Below are 5644 nucleotides of genomic sequence, written 5' to 3'. Positions count from 1 at the left end.
ATATTCTTATTTGCATTTTTAATTTTACTTTTGTTTTTCATCTTATTTTTATTTTTTAGTTTTCCTTGGTGGGGGAACACAAGGGTGAAGGGCAGATGCAGAGGAATTGAGAGATGAGTAGGATTAGAGCACATGAAATCCCCAACGAATCAATAAAAATTATGTTAATTAAACAAACACACACCTCAAGGATTTCAGTATAAAGATAGAGGCCAGCAAACCTTTACTAAAGATATCTCTACATCCAAAGTAAACGAGGAAGGTAGCTGAGGCAAAGGGGCTCTGAGGAGAGGGCCTCGCCTCCAGCACAAGCGCAAGTGGGGATCTGTGGGCAGAATAAATGAAACTTTAATGGGGTTCAGCAGAGGAAAGGCAACAACGTCCACCTGCAGCTTGAGCCTGGAGTGGAAATGGAATGAGGTGTTCCCCAGGTGAGCCCCTGCGGCCAACCAGTGAGAACTGGTTTAAGGTCTAGGAAAACGGCAGGAACAGAAAGATTTTTTATAGTGCGTGTCTGTCTTTGCGCAGTGTTTACTTTGTTCTGGGGAATGCAACCCAGGGCCTTGAGGTGCTAGCACACTCTACCATTGAACCCCGCCTCCAGCCACCTTCCGGTCCTATAGGAAGCAGAAATATAAGGACAGGACTGACCACTTGTTCACTGAATCCACAGAAGCTGCTTAAAGAGAATTCATTAGGCATGGGCCCGAGATGGGCCAGATAAACCCTGGAGACCCCTTCCAGCAATTTGTAAGCCTTAACACAGAGTTCTTGGGCAAAGAACTATTGACATTTCAGTTTAGGAACTTGACAAAAAGAAAATCCCCAGCACTTCTGCTATTGAACATGAAAGCAATTGCTCTAGGTCACATTCTCAAAAACCTTAACGGATCCGTGTTACAGGAAAAGCCTTGACAGCTGCCCTGGTGCTCTGATGAGCTGGTTCTTTGCTCCATCGGACTTTCCTATTCATCCGCCCCAGGTGTGACTTATGGGCTTTCACCTTCCCGTCTTTGATAACAACATTGCTGCTCACAATCCTTCCGGACTTTGTTCTCAAACCTTACTTTTCAGGAGTAAATCAGTGTCACAGATTGTTGTAAGCAATTTATCAGAAATCCTAAGAGCCTTAAAACCCTAGGCTGAGGATGTAGCTCTGTGAAAGAACACTTGCCTGACAGTGAGGCCCTGGCCGTGATTCTACCCTGCAAATAAAACAACCAGTGCACCTAGCTTTGATGCGTTCTAGGAATCTCATCTCAGGAAGCTATCTGAACGGCACATAAAACAAGCACACAATGTCTTCTGAGCTATTCTTCCCTTGGAACCCTACTCTCATGGATTTTCACCACTTTCTTTCAATAAACATGTTCAATTGAGCAGGGTGGTGGTGGTGCATGCCTTTAATCCCAGCACTGGGAAGGCAGAGGCAGGCGGATCTTTGTGAGTGCGAGGCCAGCCTGGTCTACAGAGTGAGATCCAGGAAAGGTGCAAAGCTACACAGAGAACCCGGTCTTGAAAAACCTATGTGTATGTGTGTGTGTGTATGTATGTATGTGTGTGTATATATATATTCAATCTGCTAAAAATAATCAAAATTTTATGGGGCATTATTTTTACTTCCATCCTAAACAATCTTAAGAATGCATAAAAGTAGGCTAGCGTACTGAACCCCCATATATCTACCACCCACATTCAATAATTCTTGGACACATTTGCTTCAATTTACTTAAAAAAAAACATTATTAAAAAATCTCTAATTGGGCTGGGGTGTAGTTCAGTAGTAAAGTACTTGCCTGGCATGCTCAAGCCACAAAATAGTAAGTATCCATTTACTTCATTGCCTTCATAAGTATCCATTGCCTTCAGAGTGCTGGGATTAAAGGCGAGCACCACTATGCATCAACAGGTTTTTTAAACACAAGCTACATCCAGGATATCTGGAAAGAAAAATACCCATTCCACAAGCAAATGTCCTCATTTATTTCTAAATTGTATATTCTCAGTTGTTTTGTTCAAGCCACCCTCAGACAAGATCCACACATGACATGCAGTTGTAGGAGCTCTTACATCTCGGAACCTAGAAGGAAGACCCTTAACATTTTCCATGACACTGACAAACCCAGGTCACTTGTGTTCGGTTTGGGATTGGCAAGGTCGGACTGTAAGGACAGGTAATGTGATTAAATTGCTAGCAATCCATGGAATCAGCTTAATGAGCAAAGGAATGTATTTGGGGGTAAACTCACAACCACGGGAGATTTATTGTAGGGTCCAGGAAAACTGAGCTATGTCCCATGCTGAATGACTTGGTCTAAGATCTCAGTATCCAAACCATGGGGCAGCCAAGAGAGAGCACTATTCGTGCATCCCAGGGGCAGGTACCTCAAGGTCACAGGCAGGTGTAACAGCCACAGCTGCCTTTAGGGGCGGTGCTTGAGGCCATGGCTCCAACAGCTACCCACTGTAGACAGGCAGCTCCAGAAGCTCACAAGCACAGAACAGTGACGCCTTCCAATTTGTAGCCAGAGGCTTTTCTGCGTCCTGCCAGGTCCCACAGCCGTTTATAAAATAATCACTCAGAGGCTTACATTAATTATAAATGTTTGGCAGATGGCTCAGGCTTATTACTAGCTCTTAAAACTTAAATTAACCCATTTCTATTAATCTGTATTTTGTCATGTGACTGTGGCATTACCAGTCTGCCGGCATCTTGCTCCCTAGGTGGCTGAATGGCTTCTGCCTCAACTCTGCCCTTCTTTCTTCCTGTATTCTGTGAGGCTTTCCCGCCTAGCTATATTCTGCCTTGCTATAGGCCGAATCAGCTTTATTTATCAACCTATGAGAGCAACACATAGTCACAGCATACAGAAAGACATACAGAAAGACACAGCACCCATTCCTACACAGCCAACTCAGGTTAAGCCTGCTATCTGTAAGCTATTGGCCTCACTCCCAGACCCAGACTGGATTTGCTACAAACCACTGCTGGCCATAGGAGCAACAGAGAAGAACCTTGAAGGGTCTCACCAAGGCAATTCAGTGCTTAGCCTTAAGTATTTTACTCTTCATCTCACGGGCCAGAACTGACCACATGGCACTACCCAAAGAAGGCCAGGAAGTCACAGGGACATTTCAGTTTGCTGCATTAATGGCAACTTGTCTATTTACCTTTCTTCAACTACCCTGTGAATTTCCTGAAAATAGAAGTTAATTTAGAGCTCAATTAGATTCAAGCTCAGTCATTTTGGCCAGAATATCTCATAGGCTGCTAGGTGCTTCACACTGTATCACACCAGGAGAAACTCAGTATAACGGATTGTAGCATCAACAGCCCCCACCTCGTAGTGGCATGCCCTTGGGTAGACATGTTTATTGTCACACTGTGACATGATCTGGAAATCAGGGCAGACTGTAAACAAGCTTGCACTTGGGCTTTTTCTCTCCCTCTCTCGCTACTTTTTAGAATCACTGAAGAGGCTCAGGGTAGACCACTATAGGAACTTCCTGGGGCTGAGAATTATCCCAGCTGAGGTCACCTAGGTCCAGCAAATCTTTGTTACCTAGACTAAGTTGCCAGGGGACCACAGACATCAGCCAGTCAGGTGCAAACTAGAAAAAAAACCTGCCAGGATTGAGAGGTGAAGCTGTTGCTGCCTGCCAGGGCATTTTGGGCTTGTTTGTAACTAAGCAGAAGCTAGCTTATACATACATCACTTAGCTCAGAGAAGCCAGCGAGTCCCGACTCGATAGGAAGCTAGTGAAGGCTTACAAGAGGAAGATCCAGGGAAGAGCCAAAGCTGCAGCTGGAGTTTCTACATGTTTGGGGAAGTCGTCTTTATTCTGTTAAGACCTCCAAACGTCTAGGCAAGGCCTAGCACTTTATGTAGTGCAACTTTATCCAAAAACCTACCAATTTAAACGCTTAGTTTATTAAAAGTGAACACTTTCACAGAAGCACCCAGAATAATGTTGACAAACCTCTAGTCACCATGGCCCAGTCCACTGATAAATAAAATTAACCATTATAAATATACTATGTAGTGAGTTGAACTTCATCCCCCAAATGACATGATAAAGTCATACTAACTAGAGGTCATGTGTTGTGGATATTGCTCTGTATAAATAACATGCTGATTGGCCAGTAGCCAGGCAGGAAGTATAGGTGGGACAAGGAGAGAGGAGAATTCTGGGAAGTAGAAGGTTGAGGCAGAGAGCCGCTGCCAGCCGCTGCCATGACAAGCGAGATGTAAGGTACTGGTAAGCCACGAGCCATGTGGCAAGGCTCAGAGGTTAAGAGCACTGCTTGTTCTTCCAAAGGTTCTGAGTTCAATTCCCAGCAACCACATGGTGGCTCACAACCATCTGTAGTGAGATCTGGTGCCCTCTTCTGGCCTGCAGGGGTGTGTGCAGACAGAACACTGTATACATAATAAATAAATAAATCTTAAAAAAAAATAGACTAATAAAAATGGGTTAATTTAAGATAGAAGAACTAGATAACAAGAAACCTGCCATGGCCATACAGTTTGTAATCAATATAAGTCTCTGTGTGTTTACTTGGTTGGGTCTGAGTGGCTGCAGGACAGGCAGGTGAGAGAGATTTGTCCTGACCGTGGGCCAGGTAGGACCAGGAAAACTCTAGCTACAGCCATGAGTGTGATCTTACAATGGGTCCCTCAGTGCAGATATGACTAGTTGGGATGAGTTCACACAGGGCAGGATGGACCCTTAATTCAATAAGACTGATATCCTCAGGAGAGACATGTGGAGACAGCCAGCCAGAGGGAAGAAAGTGTATTTTTCAAATGCTTTATAATTTAGCTTTTTGCTCCACTGGTTATTTAAATAAAATAAAACACTAATAAGACATAGTCAGAGAAGTCTTATTCTATCTGTCTATCCACTAGGTTCCTTGCTTCATAAAAATATCAGGACTTAAAATGATGCCAATAATGACTGTTTTTTAATCTTTCTTTGACATCTTTTCAAATCATAAATAAGCAAAAAAAAAAAAAAAAATTCTGTCGGGTGGTGGCGCATGCCTTTAATCCCAGCACTTGGGAGGCAGAGGCAGGCAGATCTCTGTGAGTTCAAGGCCAGCCTGGTCTATAGAGTGAGTTCCAGGAAAGGCATAGAGCTACACAGAGAAACCCTGTCTCGAAAAATCAAAAAAAAAAAAAAAAATCACCAAAATTAAGACAAACAACTATCAAAAAACAAAAAAAAAAAAAACTAAACTAAACAAACAAATCAAAAAACCAACAGTAACAAAAAGAAAGAAACAAAACAAAAACAAAAGCCCCCAAATCGGCTTGCTTTTTAGCCTGGCTGGGTTCCAGCACTGTACTCACACCTTCCCAAGTTCTTTTCCTCGCCTAGCCTCCTACACTGTGGACTGCTTACACTGCTCACTTAGCTTTTGCAACAATCCCTTAATAGATTAGAAACTTAATGCAGACAAGCCCTATAGTAGATGCTATGGAGGCACAATAAATTATAAGTTTTTACATAGAGTCATTTCCTTGAGTAAGCTGTATACTGAGTCAAAATTTCCTCATCACCTCCAACACTGCCTATTCATGTAACCAGAATTTCTTTGCCAAAAATAATGAAGAAAATATGAATAAATATGGAAACAGAG

Source organism: Peromyscus maniculatus, chromosome 2, assembly GCF_049852395.1.
Source record: "Peromyscus maniculatus bairdii isolate BWxNUB_F1_BW_parent chromosome 2, HU_Pman_BW_mat_3.1, whole genome shotgun sequence".
In the NCBI taxonomy this organism is placed as follows: Eukaryota; Metazoa; Chordata; class Mammalia; order Rodentia; family Cricetidae; genus Peromyscus; species Peromyscus maniculatus.
This window is presented reverse-complemented; position numbering follows the sequence as displayed.